The following is a 12313-nucleotide window of genomic DNA, read 5'->3' on the forward strand; positions in this document are numbered from 1 at the left end:
ATAATAAATTAGAATTAACATGTTGAGTTTAAGGTGGGATATCAAGTAGAAGTATTCTGCAGGCAAGTTGGAGATATATAACTAAAGTTTAGGGAGGATCAGTGAGTCTTACGTGTAGACTGTGGGTAGTCATCTACTGAGTATTCTGAGAGAACTATGGAGAGAGAAACAGCTGGTAGTTTGATTCTTTCATTGGATCATCACATTAGGAATTGGTAGAAGAAGGAAGAGGCTAATTTGAAGTAGATTGTTTTGCGAGGCTGTTGGAGGAGATGAAGAACTGGAAGAAAGGTGTGGGGTCCGAAGAGTGGTGAAACCAGGAAGCCACAGGAAGAGATTCCAGAGGTAGGTTTGGAGGGGGAAATGGGATAATCAAGTGAATGCAGTTTTGCAGAAGAAACTGAGCATATTAAGAAATGAGAACTAGATTCTTATACTCTCTCAGGTAGCTTGTTTGTGAAAATAGATGAGACCTTTTCACATTCACAGATTGAGGGAAAGAAGTCTATGGACAGAGAGTGGTTTTGGAAGAAACACTGTACTTAGTGTGCCAGGGAATCTATGAAGAATTCAAATTCTAAACAGTTGGTGGGAAGTCTAGGGTGAAAAGTGTGATGAGGTTGTATAGTATACTAGGTAGTTGTCACTTTCTAGTGTCACTTTGTGGCCTGGTAGATTCAGGCATAGCAAATGGGCTCAGAGAAAGGCTCTAGAGTCAGCCTGCCTGGGTTTAAGTCCAAGCCTAACACTTACTTGCTTTATAACTTTGGGGAAGCTGCCATTAACTTTTGTAGCTCCCTCGTCTGAGAAGGAGAGATAATAGTATCAGCCTCAGGATTGCTGTAAAGATCAAATGAGTTGTACTTCCATTTTTCATCTAAGATTGTGCTAAGACATTATTTCATGTACTACTGAGGAAAAAACCTGTCAAATAAGACATACCATTAATTGTAAGAATTCCTGGTTTCAGGGTGTTAAAATAGGAGGGAAAGATGTTTCTTAGTGAGTGAAATATAGAATACATAGAAGATTTAGCATAGGAATTGGCACATAATGAGTGTTCCGAATATGTAAGCTATTTATAAAAATCAATGTGTGTGGGTTTTTTTTTTTAGAGTCCAGATTGTTAATGAGGACAATAACTAGTCCAATCTAGATAAGGGGGTGACAGGTTATAAGGAGCCTATGCACTTAATAAATTGAAAAGAGGTAAGCAGTGGGAATCCTGGTAATGAAATAATGAAATACCAAGTTTAGGAATTTGTAGATAAAGCGTTTCCATAACGATTCTAGATAAAGATTTCTAAGAAAAGTATAGTAATTGAATTAAGAGAAGAATCTGTTTGATGATTTAAAGCTATTTAAGTTGCCAGATCTTTACAAAATAAGTACTGCATTCTGAATTTATCTATTAATCTTATAGCACTTATTACTGTTAAAACAATTTCTTTTTCATTAAAGCAATACATGCTTAGTGCAGAAAGATTTTGGAATAAATTCTTGTCATAGTGTTAGAAGAAAAGAGGGAGATTGATTTATGCCATTTTGGGGGCGGGGGAGGTTGTTGCTAATAGCCAGCTACAGAGTCCTTCTAAATGTGGCTCCGAAAGCAGAAACAATAAAGGAAAATCTTTATAGATTTGACAGCATTTATGTGACCAAACATACTCAGAAACACAACCTGAAAGAAAGATAACAGATTTGCAACAAGTTATTGTTCTTTGTAAGAAACTCTCTATCAATAGGAAACACCACCCCAATAGAAAAATTGGTAACGGACGTGAACAAGCAATTCACAAACAAATGAAAAACAAACTAATAAACATAAAGTGTTCTGCTGTGTCCTGGATCAGACTCTTGACTAGAGTAGGGACGATGCCTTTTACTTTATTTTGTTACTTTTTGTGGACCAGGGAATAATCAGACTGGGAAAACTCGGCTTTTCTTATTGAGGAAAAGGAAGCCAAAATTTTCCAGCCACCTACGAGAATCTGGAGTTAGGAGGAGGTACAAGATACCTATAAGCTGAAGTTGTAAAAGGCAGGTATCGTTCTTCCTTCCGTGACATGATTTTGGACTAGGAGTTTCCGTATTAGCATGTGAGGTGGTCCAAACCCTTTAGGGGCCATCAGTTATACAGTCTCCCAGACAATTGGCATCTTCGATGAACCTTAAAGACACAGATGCCTCCTAGAGCACGTTGAAATAGGCCTCTTTTTGTCCTGCCTGAGTTTCAGTATTAGATTTTATAGTGGCATTTACTCATTGAAGTGAAACACAGTGATGGTCCTTTAATATGGTTTTGATTATTGAGATGGATGAGTTTATAACGTATTAAAGTGAGAAAAGTTCTTCCATGTAGTAGTAAAACCCTTTATAGTAAAAAAGTTTTTAAAAGTTAGGTATCAGCGTTTAATTTTCTAGATTTTCTTTTAAGGATAATAGTTAATGGTCATGGGCTTTCTATCGGTGGAAAAACTCAAACTGTTTTTCTTCTGCTTTCACACCACAGCAGTCGACACAAAAGGCTTCTGTGACCAGACGCATGGGGTTTTTTCGCCACATACTAGCAGCAGACACACCTAGGCGTCCTCTAATTCAATTGAGTTCTGACACTGTCTACTTGGAGATGACCTCAGATCCCACAGGGTGAGGGCTCAGTCCCCAAGGTTGCCCCTCACCACCGCTGCTCACAAGCTGGGGCCTCCAGAACTTCTGACCGACCAGCTTCAAGTTGCCCACAGCTGCCTCTTTGGGTTCAGTTAATTTGCTGGAATGGCTCACAGAACTCAGGGACCTTACACTTGCTGGTTTATTATAAAGGATATTGCAAAGGATACAGAAGAAGATACGGACAGGGCAAGGTATGGGGGAAGGAGTGGGGAGCTTTCATGCCCTCCCCCTCCCTCCAGGAACTCCCGCGTGTTCGGCTGTCCAGAAGCTCTCTGAACCTTGTCCTCTTGGGGTTTTATGGAGCCTTTATTACGTAGGCATGATTGATGAAACCACCAGCAGTTGCTGTGATCGATGTTACCTTCAGCCCTCTCCTCTCCCTTTGGGGCGAGGGGGAGGTTGGAGGGTGGGGCTGAAAGTCCCCACCCTCTAATCTTGTCTTAGCCTTTCCCCAGGTGACCAGCCCCCATCCTGAAGCTACCTAGGGGCTGCCAGCCCTCGTCAATCATTAGCATACAAAAAGAATCTTTGGCGTCCCCAAGGGTTTTGGGAGTTGTATGCCAGGAAATGGGGTCAAAGACCAGGTATATATTTTACAGTATTACAGGTTTAAAAAGGCTTTTCATATGCTGCCATAAGGGAATGCGTTTGTCGGTTATTGGTAGGATCCGTACCTAACTGAGTGACATTCAGTCTTACCTCAGCATTAAGTGGGTTCTTACCTAGCCACAAGAGGGAATCAGAATTTGTCTTCTGCCTTACCATCTCCTTTCTTTGAGATGATCTGCAAATATTCCATAGTTGGGAAAAAAAGGCTTTTAAACCTCACAGGCTCATGGCTTGGTCTGCTGGCGTCCGCGCCAGTCCTTAAGCCCTTTCCGGTGATGCTCCAAAGTGGTCTGTGTCCATCAGACCTGTCACTCAAACCTTTAAGCTAAGTTGGACAGGGAGGATGAATGCCTGGAAAATGGGTCTTAATTTTATTGGAGACAACAGCTTTTTGTAGAAAAGAGAATAATGATGCGGTGAACGTTGCCGTGGAAATGATACAGCTGATCCTGTATAGCTTGCTATCTCTTCTATTACCGCTTCCTGTTTTGCTTTCTGCCCATTGCTGGCTTTGCAGTCCAGCATAATTAATAACAACCTCTTTATTTTCCATGTGTTTCTGTTTGTGTACTCAGGACTTCTATTTAGTTTATTCGAGCTTGAGGGAATATTTTATTGGTTTTAAATGTTTTTCTGTTCACTGTGAACAAAACTTGATTATCATTTAAATGTTGGCACAAAAACTATATTTATAGCATTTATTTGCAGTTAAACACTGAAGAGTTTTGTCACATTGTGTGGGCTGAGATGTTCTGTATTCTAGGAAAGCCTCTGAGAAGGGTGCATCCTCACTGTGGGGTTCTGCTTTTTTGTTAAGCTGACATTAACCAGTTCAGCAAGCATTGCATGCATTCCTACTGTGCAGCCAGCACTGGGCTCTGTTTTGGGAGTAATAGAGAAATATGTAAGTCATTTTCTGCGTTGAAGAAGCATCTAATTGGTAAGAGGAGATTATAAGTTTGAAGATGTTTCACTTACAGTTGGGATAGTCTTTTAAAATCAAGGGATTTTGTCTGATGCAGTTGGTAGGGCTTTAGCTTCTAGCCCACTTCTATCTTAGTTCATTCCTTCAGCAAGGTTTTGAGTGTCTTTATTTATATTTATACTTATATTCATAGTATATCTCTTACTGATAAAGTTGGGATAAGGGGTCATAAATGTAGGACTTGCACTGAGGATCTTGTAACTTTAAGGAGCAATACAAACCTGCTTGTCTAGTCTAGCTTCTGTTGTAATACCTTTTATTACAGTTACCTCATTAACCCTTCAGACTGAGTTCCTTGAGGGTATGGACACTGTCTCTATGATCTTTGTGTTAGCATAGTGCCTAGCACAGTGGTTCTCATTTTGTCTGCTCATCAGAATCGCAGGAATAAGCACCACAAAAATGCCTGGGCCCATCCTATTAAAGACTAAGGTAGGGAGCTTTTAAAAAAGTACCAGGAGAGTATCAGTATTGTTAACCTTCAGCAATATTAAGAACTGTTAGATTGACACACAGTAGGTACTTGAGTGAATTTTTCATTTTGCTGTTTTAAAAAATGTGTCAGGAAATACAATACCATACGTTGTAAGTTCCTCGTGGATGTGAACCGTGTCTTTTATACTCGGTGGTGCTTGGTGCTGTGTGATGCCTGTTGTAGGTGCTCAGACACCACACCAGTTAAGTTCTGGGGATTGACTGTTTTGCTCCCCCTTGTTTTCCTTTGAGGAGAAAAGAGATAGGAAGAAAGGGTATGTGTGTTTCACATCTTTCCCTTTTCCCTTTGTGAAGGCATCAGCAATTCCTTGAGTCCTAGAGTCCAGAAGTGGAGTTAAATGAAGCTGTTGAGGCCTGAGGTGCTCAGATGACAATGAGAAAGGGAGAGGAAGAGTGTGGTGGAACAGAGCAGTGGTTCAGCTGCCAGTGTCTAGGAAAGTTCCTGGTTGTTACAACTAGGGCGGGGGCAGGGGGCCTTGCAGCTGGCATCTAGTGGATGGAGGCCAGAGACTAACAACCTGTGATGCTAACGTTGAGAAACCCTGAAGTAGAGGATGAACGGGGGCTCAGGAGACAGACAGGAGCTGAGGTAGTGGTGGCAATGACCACTGCTGCTGCCACACCAGTCCCAGGTTTGCTTTGTCCTTCCCCCTACTCCTCACCTTCTCAGCCCACATCCTCCAGAGTTCAGAGGACTGTTTTTTGCCATTATCTATAAATAGCTTTGTGATTTACAGCTGGGTGTTAAGCATTAAAATTAATGTTTTGGTGTCTTACCTATATTAAAATATAGTACTTGAAAGAGTATTATCTTTTAGTTTAGTTACATTTTCTTTATTTCTACATTTGCTTGATTGGAAAAGTATGACCTCAAGAAAAAAAATGAGCCAGTAATTTTTGTTGCTTTGTTTATGTTTTCAATAAAGGACCTTAAAAATAATCAGTGGGACTGTAAAGAAAATTAATTTCTTCAAAGGAATTTAGGTTTAATATTCCACAGATTCATCATGACAAAAGGATCATTAAGATTTGAACACATACATGGGCCGTTGTTGTGAAGTAATGTTGATAACTTGTTTATGTCTTGTTGAATTACAGTTTATAACTTCTTATCCTTGTTCTAAGCTCTTTAGATTAAACTGAGTTTAGTTTTATCACTGCTACTCTGATAAAAACTCTTGGTCTTTCCATGTCTAGGAATGTGGGAGGATACTAAGAAGGAAAGCGACAAGAAAAACATGACTAAGTTGGGAAGGGAGGGGAGGGAGATGGAGGGATTAACATAAGACTGTAAGCAAATCCTTGCTCCTCAGTCCTGCTGTATGCAGCAGACAGGAGGGGGTTACTGAGGAGGAGGGTGGCAGAGGGGTTGCCTTGGCAAGTTTCTTAACCTTTGTGTCTCAGTTTCATATCTCTAAAATATTTAATATTAATAGTATTTATTTTCTAGGATTCTTATAAGGATTTTAGTAAGTTTAAAGTGCACAGAACAGTGCTTGGTTATTCATTGTGGTGGTGATGATAATGAGATATGAATGATTTTTAATTCTTTCTGAATACAGTTGACCCTTGAACAACAGGGGCCTGAACTGCACAGGTCCACTTATACTCAGATTTTTTTCAACCAAAACCAGATAGAAAATACAACATTCAAGGGATGTGAAACCTGAGTATGTGGAGGGCCTACTTTTCATGTATACAAGTTCCACAGGGCCACCGAGGGCCTTGAGTGTATTCGGATTTTGGTATGTGTGGGGTGGGTGGGAGGGGTGGTCCTAGAACCAATCCCCGGCGTACACCGAGGCACGATTGTACTTGTGTTGGAAATTGGTGGAGACCGTGGATGCATGTTTACACAGTGTTTCCCATAGAGCCACCTACCCGACACTCTCTCCCTTTGGAATCGGTGGTGATGGTGATAAACGTTCACTGAGTTTTCAAACTGGGATGTTTCATGTGTTCTGTAAAAGTCTGTTTCTTGCAGACTCTGAATTCTAAGAAAAAAAAAGGGTGATTTATATGATAAAACATTTGTCTTAATAAGTTCTTATAATAAAACCATTATAGTTAACTGTTATCCACTTACAGGTTTTCCACAGTAATTTCTGAGTCTTGAATAGTCATTTCTCTAGAATTTACCATGTTCTCAGGGTATATAATAGCTTTATTATTGGTCTAAGCAAAATATAAATGATTAAAAGCTTTCTTTGTTAAATCATAATGCATTCTAGAGGCAATAGTTAATTATTATTAAGACTGCTTTGGATTATCCATTCTGCTGTTTGTATGCATTGATGTGACTGGTTGATAGTCAGTGGAACATTGGGTTTTCCGTTGCAAGGTAAGTAGCACAAAGCTTAGGGTGCATGGAAGATTAAGTTGTAGCAAAGCAATGGCACAGATTATTATGTTCCTCCTTAAAGGGCTGAATGTGTCCTGTGACTCTTATCACAGTTTACCATATTACTTGGTTCTTCCATGCTTCTCACACCTACTTTGTAACTATAAGCTTGGTGGTGGTGGGAAATGTATCACACTCATTTTCTTTCTACTGCACCTTTATGTTGGTGGTAAGGGCTTAAAGAATTTGTTCAATTAAATAGTGGATTAATTGAGACTAAGCTGTCTTAGTCGTTCAGCATGTAAAGGAGGAGAACTTAAATTCCTAAGGCTTCTAAGAGCACTATATTGGGTTTTTCCATTCTGATTGGTAAATAAGTTGCAGTAGGGAAGTTAGTGGATAAGACTGGACTGAACAAGTCATCAGAGGTAGAAAAGGTCTAGATTTATGGTACTGGTCTCGCCTAATTCCACAGGTAATGCTTGCTTGTATCTAAAGCGTGATTTCTCTAAAAGCAGTGCAAAACTTTGCATTTGCTTCTTTTAGCTCTTAGGTGGAGGGAGTGCTTACATTCTGGAACAGGGCTGCTGCTGTTTGTGCAGTTTCTCCTCTGAGGTGGCCAAGCGAACGTCTGTAAGTCCAGTGCAGTGTTTGGCAGATTGAAAACAGACTGTCATTGATTGTCATGTGGAGGAGAGAGAAATCTGGCCGACCTCAATGTTTGTTTCAGTGGTTACATAAACTTTGATTTTTAGAAGTTATTCTTCTAAATAACAGATTTATATACTCGAAAAGGGACAGGACCAAATTGCTCTTGAAGATATTTAAGTGATGTGAGACTTTTTTTTTTTTTGGTAAAAAATTCATGTCTTGAAAAATTTAATAGATATTTGAATTGGTAATGGAAAGGAAACTTACTTTTTTGTTATAATATGACATTTTGTGGCATTGGATTTTTTGATCATGTGGCTGAATTGCTTAATAAAGTACATTCCATTCCCATCCATATCATATTCACCCAGAATTAGGTCATATATTCCAATGGCGTATACAGGAATACATTTCTCTGAACATCCCCGTTCAGTGGCATTCCATGTTGTGTAGATACACTTTCAATGGTTTTTTTCCTTTATAAGAAGATACATCTTGCCACCTCTTGGTCATAATGTTATCCTCTTGAGCCATGCAGAATAAATCTCTTATCTACTTTCGGTTTTTATTTATTTATTTAATTTTATTATTAAAAGTAAAAGTGGCCAGCTCTCCTGCACTCCCCTGCTCGCAGCTCACTCCTAAAGGTAATCACTTGTTCCGTTTTGTTTATTTCTTTCCAGGCCTTTAAAAACACACATGTATATACATAGTTTTTGTTTCTGTTTGTGTTATTAAAAAGGGATCATACTACAGATATTGTTCTGCTACTTTTAACTGAACAGTTATGGTATGGTTTTCTTTTCACGCTAGTACTGTACATGAAAGTCTGTCTTTTTTTCCTTCTTTAACAGTTACATCATAGTTGAATGTACCATAATTTATTTAATCATTCCATTATTGTTAGACATCTGGGTTGTTTAGGACGTGAATATCCTTGAATATAAATCTTTGTGCGTGCTCATTTGAGAATGCTGCTTCCCTTGTTGCTCCTTCAAATTGTGGCTGTTTTTTCTCATAACCCTCAGACCTCTTCATTGCCACCTCCAAACCATCCTTCTACCATCCTCTATAAAAACACCCAGCTTTGACTATCATGTAAGGTTGTACCACTTACTACCCTTCTTTGTTAGTTATTTTGTGTCCCACTACCCTAATTCCTACAACATTTAACTTCTAGTTGCTGCTCCCGTTAGACTACAGGTTGAATATCCCTAATCCAAAAATTCATACTGCCCCAAACTCTGAAACTTTTTGAGCACTGATGTGATGCCACAAGTGGAAAATTTTACACCTGACCTCATGTGATGTGTTGCAGTCAAAACACAGTCAACACTTTATTTCATACACAAAGTTTTAAAATTATTAAAAATACTGTGTGTCACTACTGTCTAGCCATGGTTAAAAAATACTGTATAAAATTACCTTCAGGCTATGTGTATAAGGTGTATATGAAACAAATGAATTTTATGTTTAGAATTGGGTCTCATACCCAAGATAGCTCATTATATGTATGCAAGTATTTCAGAATCCCAAAAAATCTGGAACACTTCTGGTCCCAAGCGTTTTGGATAAAGGATACTCAACCTGTACCCTTGTCATAATTCTCAGACTACTTCTCCAACGGCCTTGTCTTTGACCCAACCTCAAATACTCAATCTCTGGCTAGAAGGATTCCATAAAAAGAAAAAAGAAAAAACAAAACTCAGTTTCATAGTCCCCATAATATGGGATTGCATACTTCTAATAGTTATTTTCTTCATTGACATAAGCAGTAAAGTGTTACTTGTTCATGTCTGTACTTTCAAAATATATCCAGAATGTAACCATTTCTGCTACATTGGTCCAATTCTTTATCATCTCATACCTTAGCAATTGCCATAATTTCCTAACTGGTTTCCCTACTCAATACTCCCTACTTTTATCCCTGCATCGTTCAGTTTGTTCTCAACCCAGCAAACCATAGTGATTCTATTGGACTATAAGTCGGATAGTGGTTCTCCTCTGCTCAAATCTCCCAGTGGTTCATCTGCCCTTGTCAGCTCTCTGAGCTCATCTTCCATTTCTCTCCCCTCAATCACTCCATTCCAGCCACAGCAAGGACTCCTTGCTGTTGCTTGAGCATTTCAGGCACATTCTTGCTAAATGGCCTTTGCACTTGCTCTTCTCTTTGTAATGTGCTTGCCCAGTTATTCCTTTTCACGGTGCTTATTCATATAGCACATTCTCCATAAGACTTTCCTAGAATTTCGACCCCATGAAGGGATGCACTTGGAGAAACTGTTTTTGCCTGTGCTGTGTCCCCAGTGCTTAGAATAGTACCTGACACGTGGTAGGTGTTTGCTGAATAAATTGAATGACTATAGTGGCTATTGGTTTTTCTTTTTATTGTTTTCCTTCCTTTTTTCTTGTTATAAAGTTAGAATTTCATTAGACAGAAAAAAACTAGAACATAAACTTATTTTTTTTGTATATACAAAGTATTAAAATTAGCATTATTGGTGAAACTGCTCTGTTAAATACTTTGTTTTTCACTGTGTTATAATTTTCAAATCAGTCTTGCATATTTATATTTAATCCTTGTAACAACCCAGTGGAGTAGGTGGTAGTATCAAAATTTTGTGGAAAAGCAAGTTGAGGCTCAGCGTTGTTTTTTGTTTTTTTGTTTTTGTTTTTTTCTTCAAAGTACCGCTACTAAGTGGGAGAGCTACAAGTCAAACCTTTTCAAGTTAAGGACTCTTGTTTGGAAGCCTTTTTAAAATGGCAAAAAAATTTTGGGCGTTTTATTTGAAAGCCTGGAGAATATGCCCCAATTTCTCATTCTGGGTTTAGTCTGCCTTTTGTTTCCATTTTGAAAATATGTAAAATAAATGGTTAACTTTAAAATTCCTGACAATGACAGATCAACAAGTTTTATTTCTCTCACCTGTGGAGGAAGTGGCCTCCACCCAGTTTTACTGAATTAGGAGGGAAGTGATTTTTTCAAGTGATAAAAAGAAATAAAATTCCATGCTCTTCCCAGAGGAGGAGTTCAACAATTGGGAGAGTGGCGTGAGACCATATGTTGGTTTGTAAAAGGATATAACTTGTAAAGATGTTTCCTTTGATGCCTGTGATGAATATGGATGTGTTTCCCTTCTAGAGGGTCCTGATTAAATTATGCAATTAAGAGCTGAGCTAAAGGATCTAAATATAGGGAGAGGGTTCAGGCTGTCCTGCTTTGTGTAAGTCAGTTCACCTCTACAGATGTGCATGTTGTTGTCATAAACGGCACCTGTGAGATCAGTGGAGAAAGAGAGGTGTGTTCCAAAAAATGAAATGTAGTAGAATTTTTGTTTTAAAAATAAGACAGATAAGTTTTTCTTCCAGTAGTTGACTCCATTTTCATCTGTGAATTTGGTATTCGAATTACTTATTTTTTGTAACCTGATTAATGGATTCTTTAGTATCAGTACTGGTTTAAAATGTAGATCTGCCACTTACAAGAATATGGTCTTGAGAAAGTTTCTTAGCCCCTGAGCCTCAAAGTTATTAGTCAAACTGAGGTAATGATATATACCTTGAAAGATTGCTGTGCAGAGTCAATGTGATGTTTGTAAAAATAGACAGTATAGTGCTTATATAAGGTAATAGCTCAATTAAATAATTTCATTTATTAATATGGAATCATTCATAACTGGCCACTTACGGAAATTTACCACATTAAGCATTCTTTGTAATCTGTAAAATTGCTATTCTAGGATAACAGTGACTCAAAGAGGATAGTTTTTTCTAAGAGACAAACTCTTAGATTTTTGTCTTTGGGTAGTCAATAAAATTTATTTGTTTGTTTATTTGTTTATTTTAATTTTTTATTTCGGAGTATTATGGGGGTACAAATGCTTTGGTTACATAAATTGCCTTTGCACCGCCTGACAAGCATGCCCATCCCCCAGATGGTGCACATCGCATCCCTTAGGTGTGGGTTTACCCATCCCCTCCTTACCCCTCCCACCTGCCTGGCACCCTGTGAATGTTACTTCTCATATGTGCACATTAGTGTTGATCAGTTAGTACCAATTTAATGGTCAGTACATTTAGCATTTATTTTTCCGTTCTTGTGATACTTCACTTGGAAGAATGGGCTCCAGTTCCATCCAGAATAATACAATAGGTAGTTCACAATTTTTTTTTTTGTGGCTGGCTGAGTATACATATACCACATTTTGTTAATCCACTCATGTATTGATGGGCACTTGGGTTGTTTCCACATCTTTGCAATTGTTGATGCTGTGATTGCTTTTGGGGTCTTCTTCGTAAATTCTTTGCCAATGCTGATGTCTATAAGAATTTTTTCAACCTTTTCGTCTAGAATTCTTATGGTTCCATGCCTTAGGTTTATATCTATTATCCATCGTGAGTTGATTTTTGTGAGAGGTGTGAATCCTAGTTCAGTCATCTACATGTGGCTATCCAATTTTCCCAGCACATTTATTGAATAGGGATTATTTTCGCCAGTGTATGTTTTTGTCTGCTTTATCAAAAATCAGATGGCTATATGAGGATGGTTTTATATCTGG

General features: G+C 38.5%; 1 protein-coding gene across 2 annotated transcripts in view; it reads left to right on the forward strand.

Moving 5' to 3' along the window:
- Positions 1 to 12313, forward strand: part of SMAD1 (SMAD family member 1) — a 68898-nt gene that overhangs the window by 7587 nt on the left and 48998 nt on the right. The window contains exon 1 of one of the 2 annotated variants that reach the window (XM_045552078.1): positions 8344 to 8401. The exons of the other annotated variant lie outside the window; for it this stretch is intronic. The gene's annotated coding sequence lies outside the window, so the exon portion shown is untranslated. Of the gene's footprint in view, positions 1 to 8343; positions 8402 to 12313 lie in introns of those variants that run through there. 2 annotated transcript variants of the gene reach the window in all.

The sequence above is a fragment of the Lemur catta genome, chromosome 5 (assembly GCF_020740605.2).
Source record: "Lemur catta isolate mLemCat1 chromosome 5, mLemCat1.pri, whole genome shotgun sequence".
In the NCBI taxonomy this organism is placed as follows: Eukaryota; Metazoa; Chordata; class Mammalia; order Primates; family Lemuridae; genus Lemur; species Lemur catta.